General features: G+C 41.6%; 1 protein-coding gene and 1 pseudogene across 6 annotated transcripts in view; both read left to right on the top strand.

The window, feature by feature from the left end:
- Positions 1–1,278: 1,278 nt before the first annotated feature.
- The window catches only part of Fam126a (family with sequence similarity 126, member A), a 115,421-nt gene continuing 94,216 nt past the window's right edge, over positions 1,279–22,483 (top strand). For 3 of the 6 annotated variants that reach the window (XM_017321188.2, XM_006535822.3, XM_030254947.1), the window contains exon 1: positions 1,279–1,496. The gene's annotated coding sequence lies outside the window, so the exon portion shown is untranslated. Of the gene's footprint in view, positions 1,497–1,662; positions 2,062–2,215; positions 2,320–22,483 lie in introns of those variants that run through there. The other 3 variants (XM_011249798.3, NM_053090.3, NM_001310471.1) reach the window with 3 other exon arrangements.
- On the top strand, positions 21,534–22,130 carry Gm6745 (predicted gene 6745; annotated as a pseudogene).

Genomic DNA, 22,483 nt, shown 5'->3' with positions numbered 1-22,483 from the left:
TTTCTTTCTTTCTTTCTTTCTTTCTTTCTTTCTTTCTTTCTTTCTTTCTTTCTTTCTTTCTTTCCTTCCTTCCTTCCTTCCTTCCTTCCTTCCTTCCTTCCTTCCTCTCTCTCTCTCTCTCTCTCTCTCTCTCTCTTTCTTTCTAATTCAACCAGATTTGAGTTGAGAGGGTTGTAATAGGGGGAGCTCGGAGCATATGCTGTATTGGCTATATATATATATATATATATATATATAAAACGTTATCTGTAGGATAAGTAGGTGTGGAAGACGAAAAATGGCTTATGGAAAAAAGTAGAGAAATATACTTAATTTTTTTCTAAAGAAAAATATTTATTTATTTAATGTGTATATATGTATGGCTGAGTGTGTATGTATGTATGTGTACCATATGTGTGCAGATACCTTCGAGGCCAGAAGTGTCAGATCTGCTGTACTAGAGTCCTGATGTGGGTGCTGGGAACTGAACCCCATTCATCTGGAAGATCAGCAAGTGCTCTTAAGCTCTGAGCCAACTCTCCATCCTCCCTTTTACTATTAAAATTCTTTTAATTTATGTGTGTGTGTGTGTGTTAGGTGCATGTGTACCTGGATGAGGGCAGAGGCCAGAAGAGGGCTACTGATCCCCTGAGACTGAAGTTATAGAGGTTGTGAGCTTCCACATGGGTGCAAAAGCAGTAATATTTTTTTTAACTCTTCAGTTGTCTTTTAGACACCATATTTGAAATTTTCAAGGCTAAAGTCAAAAGCAATGAACATAAGAAAAGGTAGTATTTTAATTGCTATTTCCGAAATCACACAGACACAGACAGACAGACAGACAGACAGACAGACAGACAGACACACACACACACACACAGACACACACACACACACACACACACACACACACACACACACCCCACACACACCCCCCAGAATCCGGTCAAATTTTGATATACTTTTGGGAAATGATTCGAGTAATTGAATATCAGCTTGCTGTCCTTTTCTGATTACGTTTTAAAGCATCTGGTAAGACTTAAGGTCTAAAGGGCTCAGAGAGATCCTGAGACCTTCATGGAACTTCTTAGTTGTCACCACTAACCACACAGTCAATCGTCTCCCCTGGGCGTTCCCGGACCACGCCCATCGCGCAGACCACGCCCACTCAAATCGCCCCCCCCCCATCAATAGTTTCAGATTCTCATTGGTGGAGAAGTTGTTCTGGGCCCACCCTGGGGGTCAGTGATAGGCTGATCCAGTGTGGGACGGTGGTGGTTGGCTGCTTGGGGACGGGTCTCTGGTGGTGCCTGTCAGAGAGGCTGGCGGCAGTGGCGGCTGTCCGGGCTGGGTTGTCAGTCAGAGAGAGGAGGGAAGATGGCTCGCCCGGACTCGTGCTGCTAGAAGGAGAGGGGCAGGTGGCGCGGCTGCCGGCGGAGCGCAGTCGCCCGGTCGCCGTGGTCGCCGTGGTCGCCGTGGTCGTGGGGGGAGGCCGCGGTAGGTCCGGAGCTGCTCTGGTGAGTCTGCCGCGAGCCGTACGCCGGCCCCTGAGGCGCCGGGAGACCGAGAACTTTCTTTGGTCTGGGAGGAGCGGGGCTGAAGCTGTTGCCGGCGGCGGGTAGGACTTCGTCCTGGGGCGGCGGCCCGTTGCGGGTAACGGCTCCCGCGCGAGGCGCGGCCCGAGAACCCTAAGTTGGCCGCGGCCGGCTGCCCGCTGTGAACGAGGCTCCGTTCCCGGTTGGGCGATGAGCTGGGGGTGCCCCAGGGTCGGCCTAGCACAGAGCCCACCGTAGCCTATGGCCACTGCCCACCCGTCCGCGCCGCCCAAAGCCTGGCCTCGCCGCCCACGCTGGCTCCGCAGACCCGGTGCTCTTCAGAGCGGTGCTCGCTCGGGTCTTGAATCCCGTGGGGCTGGGGGTTCGGAGTGCCAGACCGGTCTGTCTGTCCACCACCAGGAGAGCTCCTCTTCTGCCTGCGCCGCGCTGGACCCTGGAGTTCTGCCTCTTCTGCGGCTGCTGTGACCGCCCTCGAGGATCGACAGGGTTTTCTGTCCACTGAACGGTTTTTTGTTTTTGTTTTTTTGTAAGCTTCTTTCTTTTTTCTTTCTTTTCTTCCTTTCGTTCTTTTTTCCTTCCTTGCCCCCCCCCTCCCCGCACGAAAACACCCCAGGTTTGCAAGCTTCAGCAAAACTGGGTCTCTGCCCTGCAGCGTGCATGTGTTTGCTTTGTACCTTTAGAGTTTAGAGGTTCCTGAAGAATTTGGCCCTAGTGGTTTTGCACTGCACTGAATCGCTTCTGGGATAAAACGCTATTGCACGCGGGCAGCGGCTCCACTGCTCAGGTAGGGGGAGTGCTGCTGCGATACAGAGACTGCTACTGGTTGCATGCAGGGTAACACTGGCTTTCTGTACACTGGGTGTCCTTTGGGTAACAAGGTAGGTTTTGCAGGAGATGTGCCAGCCCTGTGGTTCATGCCACGCGTTGCAGTTTGAGGTTTTCAGTTGTTACAACTTTTATCTACATAAAGCCACAAAGATTAGGGTAACCTTGAAACAATGCGATAGTTCTGGGAGGTGTGTTTTCCTAGGACTGCTCTGTTGCCAATGGCACCAGCCTCCTCCCCCCAACCCCCACCCCCGATCGTTTGTGACCACTTTTCCCCTTTAGGTGAATACATTTTAAGGTTTATAAGATGACTCTTTGTATCACGTTTTTGAAGTACACTGAAGGACAAGAAAGGGGAAAGGTTTCTTTGTCAGGAGTGGTATCAAAATCAAGTATTCAGATAATTTCACTTTAGTAGTAAGGGGGAAGCCCAGCATGTATTTAGAAACCAGACTCTACAATTGACTCATTTTACAGTCATTTGATTTATTAACATTATTTCCAGAAACAAATTAGAAATCCCGTTAATAATCAGTAGCTACAGTCTCTGGGTATGCATGCCAGGTGGAGACTGGGTTGGGTCAATGCAGACAGAGTTCTGTCTTTCCTTTCATCAGGCTTGGTGGCAAGAGCTTTTACCACCAGAGCCATACTGAAGGACCCTGCTTTCCTTTTTCTACTTTTTTGTTTGTTTTTATTCTTCTATTTTATAAAATCCCCTTTGGTTACATTTTTAAAGAATGGTGTAATTTTGACAATAAGTTTAAGTATATCTTCTAGTTCACTTTTATTCAGCATCCTGTTGCCTATTTGTAATCAAGCCTAAGAAATCTTCATAGGTGACTTTTAAGAGTGTAGCTCCAAAACCAGTCATAAGATTACTTATGGCAATAAAGTAGAGATGTGTGAGTGAGACTTTTCAAGAAAATGGAAGGAAAGAAAGGAGAAAATGCTGGCTATGGAATAGCATTTCTCTGTCTTGGCCACATATAGTATTTTGCAGAACTTAAAATTTTTACTCTCAGAAGGAACCTTCCCCACCCTGTTTCCAGCAAGGGCAGGATAGGACCTAGACAACAGCATTTAATTAAACAAGAACTCTCTGAAGTATAATACATACATATTTCAATTGTGACACTTAATATTTAATATGTTAATATTTATAAAATCATTGCCACAATTAAAATAACAAACCCACATATCACCTCCTAAGATTGTTTGTATCCTTTGTTTCCTTCTGATTCTTAGGGAACACTTTCTGTTGGTATTGGATACTTTCCTGTAAAGTTTATGTTTTTAAACATATTGTTGATTTCCTAGATATTTTTAATGTGTGAACATGGTTGAAAAACCACTTGAGGGGCAGGAGAACTGGCTCTGTAATTAAGAGCACTTGTTCTTGCAGAGGACTCTGGTTTGGTTCCTAGTACCCACATGGTTGCTATTCACAACCATTCTTAGCTCCAGTTCCAGATTAGATGCCTTCTTCTGACCTTCAGAGGCACCAGGCACTCGTGTTTTTCACACACATTTGCAGAAAAAAACACTCAGACATGTAAAGTAAGTCTTTTATAAGAAGCCCCCCACAGTAGAGCATAGGTCGAAAGAATTTCATGTTTGTGCATGCATGAATAAAGAGCAGCGTCAAGGCAAAACCTCTGCCGGTGGGTATGAGGTGATTAATCCTAGTTAGTCCTTGGGGAGCCGGAGACAACGGTGATCAGTAAGAAATACATTTCTGAAGGCAACATCTCTAATAAGAAACAAGATAATGACGACTGTATTTCTTTGTTTTAATTGTCAGTTATCAGTAGTACCAAGATTGGTTTCCTAAAGTGCCCTTTAAAGGTCCACAAAAAAGTGAAGAGAGCATCCTAGTATTGTGAGAACAGAGGTTCTTCAGAAGAAGACCTGTGGTATCACTGTGGAAGGCTTTGTCAGGGGTTTTTTGGGGGGCGGGGTTGTGTTGGACGGGAATTAGCAGTTTGTTGCTTCTTTTTGAAATGCAAGTGCTGCTAAGGCTTCTTTTTAGTCCTCCAGAGTTAGGCTGCCTATCTGAATGGAGGAAGGACATTTAGCAATTGATTATGACCCGGGTGCTTAGCCCCAGTTAATGCATTTCAACATATCCTCCACACCTATGGCTCAGAGGACATCATGGAAGAGGGGATGGGAAGATTGCTAGGAGTCAGAGGACAGAGCTGGAATGTCTGCTATACAAGTGTCTTCCATATATGATGGAAATCACGTGTGCACCAGGAAATCGCAACAATATGGTTTCCTAAACCAGACCAAAACATAACTGTACCAAGTGACATGTCAAGTGTGGATGGGGGAATTCTCATGAGGTTTCTTCCATGAAGGAAGAGCTACAGGCATTAGTCGGTGTTTGTGAGAGGAGGAATCTGTTTTCTCCAAGAATGAACCCTGTGGTAGGCTAGACAATCCCAAGACGACAATCCGTGGTGCACAAGAAACCTTTAGGGCTACATAGTCAGACGTTCAAAAACTTTACTTAAGATCTGTTTTTAAAATGCTCTTTTGTCTTTTTTTTTGAGGTGTGATATTAAATCTGATCACATGCCCTCAGAATGTTGAGATGAGCATGTGTCGCTGTTTTAACCTGTTGATGGGTGGTTGTAGACGTCTCCAGTAGACTCTGGTGCTGTTCTGGAGATAAAGTTTCTTGATAGTCGCCTGTTTCTGACATGTATGAGGATGATCTCATAGTGCACCATTCTCCCGGCCCATAAGCTTTGTAGTGCATTGTTTTCTGAATACAGAGAGAGTCTGAGCAAAGGACATGAGGAGCTTTTCCTTCTGCCCTTGGCAGGTTGAAAATAGTTGAGCTGTATAAATGTGTTTGTGGAGATCTCAAATTGGGCTTAAGTCTTTTCTAAGTACTTTAAATTTAATTGTAAACTCTATGAAATAGGGATTATCATTCCTATTTTACAGTTAAAATAGGACTCAGATGTTAAGTCTCAGCTAAAGTTAAGTGTAGGGAGTTGAAAGACAATTTTTGTCTAAAATCACAGCTTCTGTTGTCTGTGCATTGCATATGTCCCCCCAACCCCCCATAGGCTCGATGTCAGCACCAGTAGGCTTCTTTAGTCATTCTCTATGTTACTTTTTGAGTCAGGGTCTCTTGCTGAATCTGCTGCTAGTCCATTAGGGTAGGCTAGCAAAGCCCTCGAGATTCTCCTGTCTCCACCTCCAGCACTGAGATCGCAGGCATGCCAGTCTTTACTTGAGTATGCTGGAGACGAGCTCAGATCCTCATCCTAGTTCATATAGTAAGCACGTGACCCACTGAGCCATCCATCTGCCCAGTCCTTGCACTTTACATCAGTTCCCTAGCATGTTTCTGACTAGATACCTTTTGCTTTTCTTATTATTGAAAAATAAACATGATCACGTACGTGAAACCTTATTGTTTCTCTTCTTTGTATAATTATATTTTTGTACCCCCATCATAATTATTCCTCGTCTCTTCTGTGTCGATATTGTCTCTTCTGCTCCTCTTAATGAGTATTGCCTAATACAGTGATAGTAGTAGATGACTCTGAAGTGGGTGAGGTGAGATGGGAAAACTAAGATTGATTTGTATACAACATATACAATATGTTTAACAGTTTAAACCATGTGCCCAGACAAAAGTAAAGCTTAAGACCCAGACTTGTTGGGTCCCAAAATTAATTTGTACTCCCAAGTCCTGTTTGTATGTTGTTAAGAAGGTTACTGTTAAAGTATTGTACATCAGAGATCTATGAGTTTGGAAAACATAGTGCTTTTTCACTATGGTCCAAATGTCTGTTCTCTTCGAGCTTTGTGTCAATGTAGCATTCAGTAGTAAATGTTAAATTTGTTTGGCGTTTTCTTGAACAATGAATCTTTTGATTACTTGATGAACATTATTAGTTTCTCATTCTCATGCTAAGAATTTATCCAGTAATTTGTATTTGACTTAATAAACACAGTATGTAGGAGTTCTTAAATTTATTCTATGAAAATCTTGTTGAGTTTCAGCTATTGAAAGATTTATATTTATTTTTGTTTATGTCTGTGTAAGGGCCAGGCACTAGGATGAATGTCTGTAGTCAGTCTCAGCTAGTCTGGAGGCTGAGGTGGAAGCTAGTACTTGAGCCTATCAGACCAGCCTGGGCCACATACTGAGGCGCCCTGTCTTAAAACAAAAACAATAGAATGATGGAATGTGTCGGCTAGCAAATTTAAGAGAAGAATTTAAGATTTAAAAGTGCTTAATGGGCAAACAGTTATGAACTTTTTAAACTCCTGACTTTGAAATATAACTGAAGAGTTTAGAGTGTTGATTCTGACAGTATCCACGCCCATCTCCCCATCTGCTGTAGGAAGTTCCCACTCAGACTTCTCTGAGCCAGCTGCATGTGTTGCTTACCCTTCTGTCCAGGATGTCAGAGTTCACAGTGATCTGTAAGCTGCTGGGTGCTGCAGACAGAGTGCTAGGCGGAGTGACGGCATTGTCCTGAGAGTGCACACAGACTTAGATGAGGGGAGACCATTCTGGGGGATTCTGAAGCATGAGGTTGGCCTTGCTAAGGGAATGGAGGGGAAGGTGACAGTGGTTTAGAAATGGGTGGAGCAAGAAGCAGAACCTAAAACATGCAAGTCCAGGAGAGGTATAGCTGGATCCTCACGGAATACTATGTCCAATTTTCTGCAGAACTGCCAGACTGGTTTCCAGTCTGCAATCCTACCAACAATGGAGGAGTGTTCCTCTTTTCTCCACATCCTCGCCAGCATCTGCTGAGTTTTTGATCTTAGCCATTCTGACTGGTGTGAGGTGGAATCTCAGGGTTGTTTTGATTTGTATTTCCCTAATGGGCATATACCCAAAAGATGCTCCAACTTATAACAAGGACACATGTTCCACTATGTTCTTAGCAGCCTTATTTATAATAGCCAGAAGCTGGAAAGAACCCAGATGTCCTTCAACAGAGGAATGGATACAGAAAATGTGGTACATTTACACAATGGAGTACTACTCAGTTATTAAAAAGAATGAATTCATGAAGTTCTTAGGCAAATGGATGTATCTGGAGAATATCATCCTGAGTGAGGTAATCCAATCACAAAATAACACACATGAGATGCACTCACTGATAAGTGGATATTAGCCCAAAAGCTTGGAATACCCAAAATACAATTCACAGACCACATGAAGCTCAAGAAGGAAGACCAAAGTGTGGACACTTTGCCCCTTCTTAGAATTGGAAACAATCACCCATGGAAGGAGTTACAGAGACAAAGTTTGGAGCTGAGACAAAAGGATGGACCATCAAGAGACTGCCATATCCAGGGATCCATCCCATAATTAGCCTCCAAACGATGACACCATTGCATACACTAGCAAGCGATTGGTGCAAGGACCGTGATATAGCCGTCTCTTGTGAGACTAGGCCGGGGCCTAACAAACACAGAAGTGGATGCTCACAGTCAACTATTGGATGGATCACAGGGCCCCCAATGGAGGAGCTAGAGAAAGCATCCAAGGAGCTAAAGAGATCTGCAACCCTGTAGGTACAACATTATGAACTAACCAGTACCCCTGAGCTCTTGACTCTAGCTGCATATGTATCAAAAGATGGCCTAGTTGGCCATCACTGGAAAGAGAGGCCCACTGGACAGGCAAACTTTATATGCCCCAGTACAGGGGAACGCCAGGGCCAAAAAATGGGAATGGATGGGTAGGGGAGTTGGGGGGGGGGGAGGGTGTGGGAGGCTTTTGGGATAGCACTGGAAATGTAATTGAGGAAAATACGTAATAAAAAAAAATAAGAGAAAAAAAAAGAAAACAAACAAACAAAAAAAGTGCTTGCTGATAGGAACTTGATATAGCTGTCTCCTGAGAGGCTCTGCCAGAGCCGACAAAAACAGAGGCAGATGCTCACAGCCAACCATTGGACTGAGCATGAGGTCCACAATGGAAGAGTTAGAGAAAGGACTGAAGGAGCTGAAGGGGTTTGCAGCCCCATAGGAGGAACAACCATATCAACCAATCAGCCCCCCCCCCCCAGAGCTCCCGCTCCCAGGAACTAAACCATCAACCAAAGAGGATACATAGAGAGACCCATGGCTCCAGCTGCAGTTGTAACAGAGGATGGCCTTGTGGGACACCACTGGGAGGGGAAGCCCTTGGTCCTGTGAAGGCTTGATGCCTCAGTGTAGGGGAATGCCAGGCTGGAGAAGTAGGAGTGGGTGGATAGGTGGGGGGAGCGCCTTCATAGAAGCAGGGAGAGGGAGGATGGGGTAGAGGTTGTCAGAGGGGAAACCAGGAAAGGGGATAACATTTGTAATGTAAATTTTTAAAAAAATCTAATAAACAAAACAAAACATGCAAGTCAAACAGATTACTTAGTCATGCATAGGAAACAGAAAACAGTCACATAGATGATAAAAACCAGAGTGTTATCATCTGTGAGGTCAAGGTAGTTCAGCATGGAAGGAGGAGACGGTGCAAAGTTAAAGCATGAACCTGGAAGAGGAGCTGGCTGACTGGCTACCTCGGAGGCTGTGGGAGTTTATGCTGAAAACCAAAGTTAGCTGGTACAGGGTTGATTAAGGGAGCAACTGATGGCAAGTAGCTGGATGCAATAGATGAGGCTGCTGCATTAGAATGTCGGTACAGAGTGACTTAGGATGGAAGTTGCCTTGGAATTGGAAGAGTTGGTCTTCTGATGCTGTTAAATGCTGGACCACATTCTTGGTTGTCCAAATGGTTGATTTCATATTAGTTACCTTATAGACTCATCTTTTCTTGAGCATCTACAGTGTGCCAGTTCACTAGTTAATGCTAGGTTGAGAAGATTTTAGAAAAAGGATCAGCCAAGAAAGACTAAGAAACTAAGAGTAAAACATGTTGTTTTCTCCATGAGAGCTATAAATATGTTTTGCAGTATTAGGTCACTCCTTAGAAAGGTCAGCAGCAACATGGAAATAAGACTGAGTTGGTTGTAAAACAGCAATTGGAACAGAAATTCTCCATGTCTTCATAGTATAGACGTTCCAAGAATTAATTATAATATAGCCTGATTTATTGAATTGGAATTCTACCAACCACAAATTAATTATTGGTAAAAAAAAATTTGAGCAGGCTTTAATTTTTTTTTAAAAAAATCACTTCCTTCAGAAACAACAGAAATGCTTAAAATACTTTGGAGATTAACAGTCCTTATAGAACTTTCAAGCACTTTGAGTGGAGCCAACATAAAAACTTTTGCTGTACCAATTTTAGCTTCTTATGCAGTGATAAAGCAACATTTTGTTCTATTAATATAAAACTTAATATTATTGGAGACTATTTTTTAAATTATTTTATACTTGTCTATTAAACCAAATTGATTGTCAACACAGCCATAGTGCTTTGATTACTATAACTATTAAGACAAACATCTGTATTAATGAGACCCACCACCAAGTTTCTGATTGGAAAGATATGTTGTCTCCTATTTTCTACTGACGTGGTAGAGAATGAATCTAGGGTAAGGGTCTTTCACGTGTTAGGTAGGTGCTGCACCCCTAAGCTACACTGGCAACCTGGATCTGCTGTGTTTTAAAATTATGCTTCGTTTGTAGGCATTCATGCCATTAACAGTGTGTCCTTGCATTTTCTCATTGTATTGCCTCATTGCTCAACACTTTTGATTGAACATCTGGGCTCCACTGGCTGACTTCTGTAATGGTTAAATCCCATTCCAAGTTACTAAAGGGCAGTGACTCACTCCAAAGCTTCAACCCACGAGTTAATTGGAATTTGGATCTCTTGATATTTCCCTCTTGCTTTTGTCCCCAGCAGTGAAAACCGCCACTTAAAATGTAAAAAGCGTTAAGTTGAAACAACTGTGCTTTGAAGACTGCATTTTTGTATGTTGTTATGTTTGGGTAAGAGGAAGGATGGGAGGGATGGCAAAATGATTGGAACATACTTGCTCTGTGTTTCCTATTCTTAACCTATATAACGAGCGTTTACCTTTATTGTTTTATTTCATTGCTTTCACCCTGATTGTTTTGACTTCTTTCAAAAGGGATTAAGGAGTACTCGATTTTGCTGTTTTAGGTTTACTGTCTGCACTAATAGACTGAATCCCTTAAGTCAGCTACTATGTCATATCCTTTCTGTGGCAAGTAGGACCTAGTGGGCAGTTAATAAATTTGAATAAGTGGATGATATTTAAGAATTAATACAAAAAAAGAAGAGCCAGGCACATGGCAATTAAAGAGGGGCATGATGTGAAGATGGCTGCTACCTCCATGTCAGAGAGAAAAGCTGGAGGCAGAGTCCTGTTTCCTGGCTCTCAGCAGGAACCCACCTTTATCTCAGACTCTAGCCTGGAGCACCTTGAGAATGTAAATTCCTGCAGTCTGTTCTACTTTGTTACTACAGCTTAAGAAATAATGGAGATGGCTTATATTCTTGTACACAGCAACATCTTAAATCCCTTCATTTGTCACTTGCTTATTCCCAAGAACCCCCCTAGACATTTTATGTTTCCTCTAGGCAAGATATGGCAGAGAAACTGAGTAGCTATTTGCCTCCTCTGCCAGCTCCCCAGTATAGTGCTACAGTGGCAAATGGCTAAATTTTGTTTGATTGAGTTTGTTTGGTTTGACAAAGAGAAGGTGTTTAAGGAGTTTTAAGTTCGCAAGGGCACAGGAGCAGCAACCAACAGACCTGGTTGTGTTTTCAAGGTAGAAAAAGGAAGACCCAGTGCAGTGGTGTCTAGTATGACGGTAATTTGAGCTAATTGCATTACTGTAATTACTACTGCAGCTCAGTATTATCTGCTTTATTTTGCCTGTGGTGCAGCCAGCAGAGGCAGCACGGTGTGTCTTTTGGCTCAGGCCCATTTCTTTGAAGACTGTGACCCTCTGGTCACCAAGCATACTAAGTTGCCACAGCCATGTATCAATTTTTTGTTACATACTTTAGCTTTTGTCATCAGGACCTCCCAAACCTATGACATCACATAAGTGACAGCAAGACCTGCGACCTGCAGACGGGTTGCCAAGGCAACAGGCACCATATTCCCAACATCCACTTGGCTCACCTCCCACCTTCACCTGTATGTCATTCTCCCTATAAATAAGAACACCCCTCCCTCTCTCTCTCTCTCCCCCCCTCTTTTCTTTCTGCCACTACCTTGTCTCTCCCTTCCAATAAAACCTCTTCCACGTGGAACTGTCTTGACCTAGTGTGCTGTTGAGATGTAACCCGCCATTCTAACATATTGTTAGCTATATGCTATGTAAAGCTGTGTAAAAAATTTTTTTTTACTATTTCTTTACTATTTTTAGTTAAGTCTTATTCAGATAGTGCTGTGTCTCGTTAGATTTTACAGATTCCTTGCTGAAAACCTGGTTTTGCATATGTACCCAGGAGTTCTTTCATCATGTGGAGGCAGTTTATGAGCCTTCTGAAGTGAATGTGATTTACTACAGAATGCAATAGAAGTCTTGGTCCCCAAGGGAACGCACTTGTGTTTATCATTCAACAAAGAAGGCATTGGTGAAGGCCAACAGTTTTTGTATTTTAGATAGGGTCCTCTTGCCAAGTGCTGGGATTACAAGTGTGTACTTGCATGCCAGACACACATACACATGAGCACATACACAGATCAACATTTGATACTGGTGCTAAGAACTTGTAATTAGCCTGCCACAAAATGGCCATCAATTGATTTCTTTCCTCACGTACTCCCCTCCCTTTCTTAGCTGCCTGCTTTGTATGCTCCTTAAGGGCAGACAGAGCAAACCTTATGGTCTTTTTGCCAATAGTGCAAAGTAATGGAAAAGCCTTGCGTTACACTCAGTAAGCTATCAAGGGCTTGTTGAATATTAATGTTACAATTTGAATATATAGTAATATTGACTTTTTGCAGCTATAAACATATTGCATGCATCAGTCCTTAACACGACACCCCTGGCTGTCTGTTTTTGCCTATTCATAGCCTCTTTCTTTGTTCCTACTCTGGTGCTGCCAGCCTATAGTCTGCATAAATTGCGTGAGCTGGGCAGGGATTGAATGACTGAACTGTCAGCCTGAGACTCTGGTCTAGTAAATATATGAAAAGCGTTCTTAATGACTGTGCTGCTCACTGTGCATCCACACAGCAGTCATGACAATGAGTGCTCTTCAGATAATGGTTGAAGCTCATTTTTTTTCAGCAGTCTCTTAAAATCTGTCAGCGGCCTTTAAGATTTTTATGTCTTCATCATTAGAGCTAAATGAAGTTTGTTTGATTGAGGCAATACTTGAATCACCAACATGTACAACAGTTATATTTTGTGAAAGATGATACAAATATTTTGGAAAAAATGTTGGCAGATTTCTGCCTAATAGTATACTTGAAAATGTTATTTATGGTGTTCCTATGTTTAATGAAGTACAGAATTTTATTTCTAATAAGAGATCTTCTAAATGGTTAAATATATCAATCAATCAGTCTATATTGTCATCAAGCAAGGCTTTGGAGGCTCACAGATACAGTGCCATGACACTGCCCTAACATTTTTTCCTTGCACACACACACACCTCATCAGCATGAGCCCCGAGGTTTTTCTGGGCACACTGTAAAAAGCTAACGAGCAAAAAAGAGACAGAGCAGAGAGAAGTTGTCGCACAGAGGCCGCAGTGGATAAGGGAAGTTGAGAGAAGTAGACAATGCCTGTCTTGTAGGGTGAGTTTGATGTGTAGGGCCCGAGATACGATGCCATCTGTGATAGTATGTTGGTTCAGGAAGATCAATATGGCAGCAAGTGCATGATGCACTGCACAGGGAGGAGTCCAGGAGCAGGAATGCTGCTTGAACAACTGTGCAGAGACAACAAAGCACAGGCTCTCCGAGTTGCTGTGGAGATGGAGAGCAGATGGCAAATTTGACAAGCATCATTGTGATGGGTGAAATTTACTCCTTTATTCAGCAGATATTTATTAGATACTGTATGAATTTGTGCTAATAATATCTGAGCCTACTTTCCTATAATTACTAACACAATTTTAAGCTCTAAAATTGTTACATAATTTTATATTTTATATTTATATTTTTATTTTATTGTGGTGCTGGAGACAGAACCAGGGCTTGTGCATGCCAAGCAAGTGGTCTCCTAACTGAGCTACATCACAAACCCAAAATGGTTACATAATTTGTATTTGAAGACGTACTAGTTAGCTCAGTGTGAGAACACACTCTCAGGATGTAGAGGCAGGTAAGTTTGATACTAGCCTGGCCCACCCATAGCAAGTTCCAGGCCAGTTGAGGCTATATAGTGAGACCCTGTCTCAACTACCCAACAAAGCAACAACAACTGGAAATAAAATGTTATTAAAATAATAAAATTATGAATTAGGTGTGGTAGTGCTCACTTGTAGTCCTGTAATATCAGCACTTGGAAGGCTGAGGCAACAGAATCACCATGAGCTCCAGGCCAGCCTGGGCTTCATAAGACCCTGGCTCAGAAAAATCTGAAAGAAAATCCACAATAGAGTGAAATGACGAATAACTCACTCTGAAAGAATAATAATAACAACTCACTCTGATAGAATAATAATAACAACTCACTATGGTAGAACCTCAGTGTGTCTTTTTCCTGGAGGCCTGTGCTTTTAGATGAAGGCTATAGGTCCTTCAAAAACGAAAAGCAAGGACTGGAGAAACAGCCCAGCAGTTGAAAACACTTGCTGCTCTTCCAGAGACCTTAGTTTGGTTTCCAGCATGCAAATTAGCAGCTTACAGCAACCTATAATTCCAATTCAGGGGAATGTGATGCCCTTTTCTCACTCTGAGAGCAACCTCCCCAACACATACAGGAAAAAATAAAAATTAAAAAGGAAAGCAAAACACGTTTCTCTGAATATTTAATAGTTTATTTGATTAGCAAATGGGAAGGCAGCTACTTAATCAGTTAAGAAGTCTTCTGGCAAGAATGAAAAAGAAAAGAAAAAAGGAAGGAAGTTCTTTCCTGGAGAGTAGTACTTAAAGCAAGCTGTGGGATAGTTTAAAAAAAAACTTAAAAGTCCTTTTAAGTTTAAAGTAATTTTCTCTGCTTAGAGTCAATGACATAAAAAATGGATGAGTCCACTTAATGGTGTTAGCCATTCTTATAAAAGTGTTTACCTTAAGTAAATGTTGATTTATATATAATCATTGCATGCTGGGATATAGACGTATGGACATAATGAGGCCAAGAAGTTATCAATCATCATGTGAGAAATCACGTATATTGGCTTGTTGATGAGAAAGTTAATCATGAACATTTTACAGTAGTACAGTAGTACTATAAAAACAGTGTATTCTTCTTACCTTCTGTGGCGGTTTGCATGAAAATGGTCTCCATAGAGCTTCCCTTGTTGTTGGAACTGTTTGGGAAGGATTAGGAGGTGTGACCTTGTTGGATTTCAAAAGACTGGATTGGTTCCCAGTGTCTCTGCTTCCTGTTTGTGGATCAAGATTTGGGGGCTCAGTTACTGCTCCAGTGCCAGGCCTGCCTACCTGCTGCCATGTTCCCTGTCATGATAGTAATGGACTGCTATCTCTCTAGAACTGTAAGACCAAGATAAACCCCTCCTTCTATAGGCTGTCTTGGACATAGTGTTTTATCACAGCAACAGAAAAGTACCTAATAAACCTTCATAATTGTAATTGTACTTCCAACTTACTTGCTTTCTATTGTCCCTCATTAGAGCTCAGTGAAAACCTGGCTTCCATTGATGCCACCCCATTGTCATTGTTCTATTGTATGCTCTTGGGCCATCACCATCGTCAACTTCAGGGAACTAGTCCTTTCAGTAAATGCTTTCCTCTTGACATTTTCCCTATTTTCTCATTTAGAGATTTCTATTTTATTGCTATCTGGATCTCTCATCAGCACAAAACCCTATTTAATTTCTATATTAACAATACTATGATATGGATTTTTGTTTGTTTGTTTTGTTTTTTGAGACAGGGTTTCTCTGTGTAGTCCTGGCTGTCGTGGAACTCTATAGAACAGGCTGGCCTCGAACTCATAAATCCACCTGCCTCTGCCTCTGAAGTGCTGGGATTAAAGGCATGCTCCATCATGCCCGGCTTGATAAGGATTTTTTTTTTTAAATTCTTTTTTTTTTTAGATTTATTTATTGATTATAGGTAAGTACACTGTAGCTGTCTTCAGACACTCCAGAAGAGGGAGTCAGATCTCTTTACGGATGGTTGTGAGCCACCATGTGGTTGCTGGGATTTGAACTCTGGACCTTCGGAAGAGCAGTCGGGTGCTCTTACCCACTGAGCCATCTCACCAGCCCTTGATAAGGATTTTTAACATGAGTATTTATTTAGTTTGATACCTCCTTCCCTTGGACTACACCTAGTTTGGGTAAATCATTTACTGCTATTACACTAGCACTTATTTTTAGATGATTTTCTGTGTCTCTAATTATAATCTCTACTTTTTCTTTAGTATGAAATTCCTGTGCTGGTGATAGGGCTCAGTATGGTAAAACACTTGCCATTAAGCCCAGTGACCTGAGTTAGATCTCCTGAACTCACATGGTAGAAGGAGAGAACTGACTCTAGCAAGTTGTTTTGTGACTGTCACATACATATATTGCAGGCATATGCGTGTGAGTGCACATGTGTGCAACACTTCCTTTTTTGAGGATGACTCTTATTGCTTGCAATGGTGTCACCTATCTTGGGATGGTTAGTTAATGAAGTGAGAATGGGGCTGGGAATATGATTCATTTGGAAGACTGATTTCTGAGCATACATGAAGCTCTGGGCTTGTTCCCCAGCACAGCATAAACCAGATGTAGTTGCTTGAGCCCATAATCCCACCATCTGGGAGGTAGAGACAGGAAGACCAGATGGAGGCCAGCCTGAAAACAGAATCCATGCCCAAAACTAGTAAAAAAAAAAAAAAAAAAAAAAAAAGAAGAAGAAAGAAAGAAAGAAAGGAAGGAAGGAAGAAAGAAAAAGAAAAAGTTTAAGTATTCATCCATGAAACAAGTATTTATGTACCTATTATGTGTGAGCCAGTAACAAGGCCATCTTTTAACTTAAATTTTAAAAATATGACTAGGTAAGTATAAGAAAATAGTGGCCTTTGTTTTTCTTTTTAAAGACTTCAAGGTTTTACTGATTCTAATCCTAATATGAACTTTTTCTATGAAGCATTGGTTGCTAAGGAAAGTTATAAAATTTTAGGTTTCCTTGATAGAAGTATAGAATCCTGTTAGATTTTTCCTGGTTACTATATTTACACAAATACTAGATATGTTTACCATTCCTGTACTTTAAAGGACTCTTCGAAACAAACTTTTATTTACCCAAGTCTTTGCCTTGGTCTCAAGTTTTGGATCATGGTTGAACCTCTATCTGTTCCAGGGAGCTAGTCTCTGAGATGGCAAGGAGTTGTATTCAGGCCCAATATAAGGAAATTAGAGTTTAGAATTAGGAAATTGAGACACATAGCTTTGATGTGGAAGTGCTTGTAGACACAATGATAGAATAACACTTTAGTTAGGAAGCCAGTGAGAAAATAGCACAGCAAATATAACACAGCAAACAACATGGACTAACAGAAGACAAGGAAAAGTATTTACATTTGAAAATTACCTGTATACTCATCTTTTAAGATAGTATGAGTTGAGATATGGATTTTATAGTCTTTCACATATATCTTTTTCTGAAACACTAAGATGTTAAAAATTGACAATGTCTAGACAATGTGATGAATTTTTACATTTCACATTTTATGCAACTCATTTTAATGATGCACATAGAATATGAAGATACTAAGAACCTTCTCATTTATTTCCTGTTTTCTTATGAGTTATACTTAGTCAATACTAGACAGATGATAAATCTCTCACTGTATTGTAAGAGAACTTTTTCTTTAAATTGCTGTTTAAACTAATTCTTCTTCTTCTCCTCTTCCTCCTTCTTCTTCTTCTTCTTCTTCTTCTTCTTCTTCTTTTTCTTCTTCTTCTTCTTCTTCTTCTTCTTCTTCTTCTTCTTCTTCTTCTTCTTCTTCTTCTTCTTCTCTCCTCCTCCTCCTCTTCTTCTTCTTCTTCTTCTTCTTCTTCTTCTCCTTCTCCTTCTCCTTCTCCTCCTCCTCTTCCTTCTTCTCCCCCCCCCCTCTGTGTCTCTGTGTGACAAATGCATGGGTACCCATGGAGGGCAGAAGAGAGTGTTAGCTCCCCTGGGAGCTGGAGTTACAGGCAGTTGTGAGCCATCTCACATGGGTGCTGGGAACTGAACTTAGGGTCACCTGGAAGGCAAGTGCTCTTAACTGCTGAGCCATCTCTAGCCTTCTAATGCCCCCCCTTTTTTTTTTTTACCAAATATCACAGTAATAATGATTGTTAATTACTCTGAACCCTGAATTCCATATTGTAGTGACCTTTGAAAAGTCTGTTTTGGGGCTCCTGTACAGAGATGGTATGCTCTAAATGTTAAAAGCTCGTGTTTTAGCTGGGCATGGTGTCAGACAGCATTTGGGAGGCAGGGACCGAAGGTTTGGCAATTTGAGGCCAGCCTGAGCTGCATAGCAAGACAGAAGAGAGGAGTGGGGGTCCTCGCTGGGAGGGTAGAGCCACCGAGAGGGAGAGTGATTTCTCTATCTGTTGGTCCCTGTCAAACCACCATCAAGTTTATTGGCTTAGCCCAGCAGGACTTCTGTGTAGGCTTCACAGGGCGAGGACATCTACGATTGGTGGAAGTCTCAAGGCTGCAGCTGTGCAGGGGCTCCAGTTCTACCCACACAGCCTTCATGGCAGTTTGGGCTTCATTAACTGTGCTACCTGAGTTGCAGCAGGAGGAGGTACAAGTGCAGGGCTTCTAGTACCACGTTCACTGTGTTGGCTTGGTCAAAGTAGCTACAGGACTAGTTCAGATATCAACATGGTTGTTGAAAAATACTTCTTTCTAATTTCTCATTTAGAGTTCATATCAGATATTTTCTTCCTGGACAAGGTATTTTTCTGAAGTTCTGGAGGATTTGAAAAGAATAGGGGATGGAAATGAGAGGCAGGATCGCCATCTCTCCTTCTATTGTCCTGTCTTTCCCAACAGGCACCCTTAGGGCTGGTTGCCATAGCAAGCTGTTCCAACATGTTCTTATTTGTCCTTGGATTAGGCAAATGTTTTATTCAAAAATATTTCCTTGAGTTAAAAAAAAATGCTCAAATTTCAGTAACCAGATAGGTGATTTGTGACTTACAGGGAAACCAGGCTTACACAATGGATGCTGAGAGAATGCCCCTGCCTTTCCTTAGGTGTTGAACAGTTCCTTTATGGGCAGCTAGCCTCATGGCATCCTCTGCTTCTTTATACATTTTATTCAGACTCTGACCTGTAATATCCAGAGCTGGAATCAGTTTTGTTCTGTGACATAATTTGAACAGTTACCTCTACTCTGTTTTCCCGAATTTCACCTTGTAACTGTGAGAACATTCTGACAGCACTTAATTAGCTGTCACAATTGGCCCTTCTAACAGGAGAGACGGTTCAAATGTAATGATGTGGGGCTGGTAAGGTGGCTCAGTGGGTAAATGTGCTCCAAGCCTGACACCCTTAGCTCAATCCCTGGAACCCACAAGGCCGGTAGAGAGAACTAACTCCTACAAGTTGTCCACTCACCTTCACATGTACCCATGCCCCAATAAATGAATAAATTTAAAAATTCATTATCTATCACTGTCCATGAATTGATTGTCAAAATAATAAGATGATTATAAATAAAGATTTTGTTTCACTTTGTAATGAACACCTGATGATGTTATATATGAGGGTTATAGGAAACTAGAGTAGGAATAAAGAAAATATTAGCTTTATAGTTCAGGATGTTTTTGTATTCTTCAGATGGATGAACTAGTCTACTTCCATCCTAGGCTTGAAAGGCATTTTATAGTAAAAAGAAAGTAGATTCATTTCTGTTTATGATTAAATCTTTGCTTCTCAAGGTTTGAGCTATGTATGCCCCACCTATAACCTTAGCTACAAATGGTTCTGTAGTGCCTGTTGCAGGAAACAGCAACAATGGTTCTGTAGTGCCTGTCCCAGGAAATGACAACCACGTCTTAGTTTCAAAAAGTTGTTATGACTACCTTGTTAGAACTACTTGGTTGTGCTGTCCTGTAACCCCACCTCCCCAATTCCCCATTTAGACCTTCTCTAGCCCTTGGATGAACATCTTACACATGTTCAATGCTTGAAGGCAGGGGGAGGCAGCCTGTGCACACTATTTTTTTTTAAAGCTTGCTTTAATTAATTCCTTGCTACAGTTAATTTGGCCATGATGATTTGGTTAGTCTCCTTATATCTTTGGGATTAGCAAAAACAATTACAATGTAGTATGTCTTTTGGAGATTAAATGATGAATTTTGGTCATAGAGTGAGAATACAGTACAATGATATATTTGGGAATATTTTATTTTGTTAGAAATATAGCAATTAATTTCATACACTACACTTGTTAAATGCTACTTAGAATCTTACTGAACTGTCTAATATAATCTTAACTGCTGTGCTCCAGAACATATTTGAGAAAAATAGGAAATTAGTTACCCAGCAGGGAATTTGTATTTTAATTTTGTTCCTTTCACCTTTGAAAAGAATGAAACATTTAAAAAAAATGTAAGAGTATATTTTTGAATACTTCTTGCTATAACCAGTTTTGTAGGAAGCCAACAGTTATATAATGAAGGCTTTGCTGTGGTGTCACTAGGTTCCATAGTCAGTAGACATGCAGGGGTGGATGGAGTAGCGACTGTGCAAAGTCTCTTGCTGCTGGTGGTAGACAGAAAGTCTCTAAGCCATTGTTTTATTCTGTGGTCACTTTCCATTTTTCCCTACCTAGTCTTTAGTGATGCTTTTAATTGTAACTATGGCTCATCTTGGAGCCAGGGCCTGGTGGAAAACATTGTTTAAAACAATGAGATAATGTTATGCTGCAGACCCTTTTGGTCCCTTGTCTGTGTGGTTCTGGTCACAGGTGGGCAAGGAGTCGGTGGGAATTGACAGACTCCACACGAGAGAGTGTGGATCTGAATGTAATTTGTCAAATCGAGCATCAAACTTTTTATACAGAAGAAAATAGGGAAGTTTGGTGACACACCTGCACCTGCAAGGTACAAAGAGGTTACTGGATTCTTAAACAAAACAGAGGAATACAGACATGGAAGATCTGGCAGGAACCAACTGGGATAAAACTCAATGTTAACAGCTGGGATCAAAAACAGCTCCACCTAAGGTCCACTTGATCTTAGAAGCCAGGAGCAAGGGCTTCATGCCCTTGCCATAGTTCCTACTCTAGTCTATTGTATAGTTCACCTTCCCCCTTAAATACTTGTGTATGGGTGTAACTCAGCTATCTATAGTTCTAAGTATCTACTCTGGTTCCTCTTTAGGTCATAAACTTCCTTCTTCCTAGATAATGGTAAATTTGTGTAGGGCAGTGACTTAGCTATCCATGCCCAAGGTCAGATCAAGGACTGCCTAGAATCTAACTTAGCTATATGTCAAAATATCAATCCTTAGGAGCACTTGTAATAAAGCAATATTAAGGGAAAGCACACAGATCCATCGACTAACTAAAGCAAGGACATTGGAGCATTCTTTATACAGGATGCCACGATTCCAGGAGACTAAGTTTCCATGAACTTTTCGCCTAGGGACAGCGCCCAGGTTTTCGGGGCCTGTCGCACTTGTCACTACTAGAGTGGATGTAGCAATGCTATAAATGTGGGGTAGGGACAAGAAAAAGCTTCAGTCAGCCAGCCAATACTGGTGACTTTTCTTTTTCTGTTTCTTTATCTATCCTCTTCTTTATAGAATTACATTAGACTTTTTCCTATAAAATATATTAATTATTCAGGTCTCATTTTTAGTATTAATATATCTTTCTTCTTATGAATTTTTTTTTAATGAGAGAAGAGTTTCTCTGTGTAGCCCTGGCTCTTCTGGAACTTGCTCTGTAGACCAGGCTGTCCTCAAACTCAGAGATCTGCCTGCCTCCCAAAAGCTGGGATTAAAGGTATGCGCCACCATTATGATGGAAAAATTTTTTAAAGATCACTTTGATACAACTAGGAAGAAGTCAAAGTATCTCTATTTGCAGATATGGTTTTATACATAAAATACCCTTAAAAAAGAAGTCCACCGCTTCCTGTTCTCCACCATGGCGCAAGATCAAGGGGAAAAGGAGAACCCCATGCGGGAACTGCGCATCCGCAAGCTCTGCCTCAATATCTGCGTCGGGGAGAGCGGAGACAGACTGACCCGGGCAGCCAAGGTGTTGGAGCAGCTCACAGGCCAGACCCCGGTGTTCTCCAAAGCTAGATACACTGTCAGGTTCTTTGGCATCCGGAGAAATGAGAAGATTGCTGTTCACTGCACAGTTGGTGGAGCCAAGGCAGAGGAAATTCTGGAGAAAGGCCTGAAGGTGCGGGAGTATGAGTTGCGGAAAAATAACTTCTCGGATACTGGAAACTTTGGTTTTGGAATTCAAGAACACATTAACCTGGGCATCAAATATAACCCAAGCTTTGGGATCTACATCCTGGACGTCTATGTGGTGCTGGGTAGGCCAGGGTTCAGCATCGCAGACAAGAAGCGCAGAGCAGGCTGCATTGGGGCCTCAGAATCAGCAAAGAGGAGGCCATGAGCTGGCTCCAGCGGGAGTATGATGGGATCATCCTTCCTGAAAAATAAACTTTATCCAAAAAAGCCAATAAAATTTTCTCAGGAAAAAAAGAAATCCACCAGGAAAATTCTACAGCTGATAAACATTTTCAGCAAAGGAGCAGGATACAAAATTAATACACAAAAGTCTCTAGTTTTCTCATATGCAAATGTCAAACAGAACAGACTGAGAAAAAGCCAGATACCTTTCACAATAGCCTGAAAAAAAATATCATGGGGTAACCAACCAAGTTAAAGACTTGTAGAATAAAAACTTTTAAGACATTAAAGAAAGAAAAGAAGAAAGAAAGATTAAAGAAAGAAATGAAGGCATTAGGAGATGGAAAGATCCCTTATGGTTCATGGATTGGCAGGATTAATACAGTGAAAATGGGCATCTAGTCAAAAACAGTCTGCAGT

The sequence above is a fragment of the Mus musculus genome, chromosome 5 (genome assembly GCF_000001635.26).
Source record: "Mus musculus strain C57BL/6J chromosome 5, GRCm38.p6 C57BL/6J".
NCBI lineage: Eukaryota > Metazoa > Chordata > Mammalia > Rodentia > Muridae > Mus > Mus musculus.
Note: the sequence above shows the minus strand (reverse complement) of the source record. Positions and strands in the feature narration are given on the sequence as shown.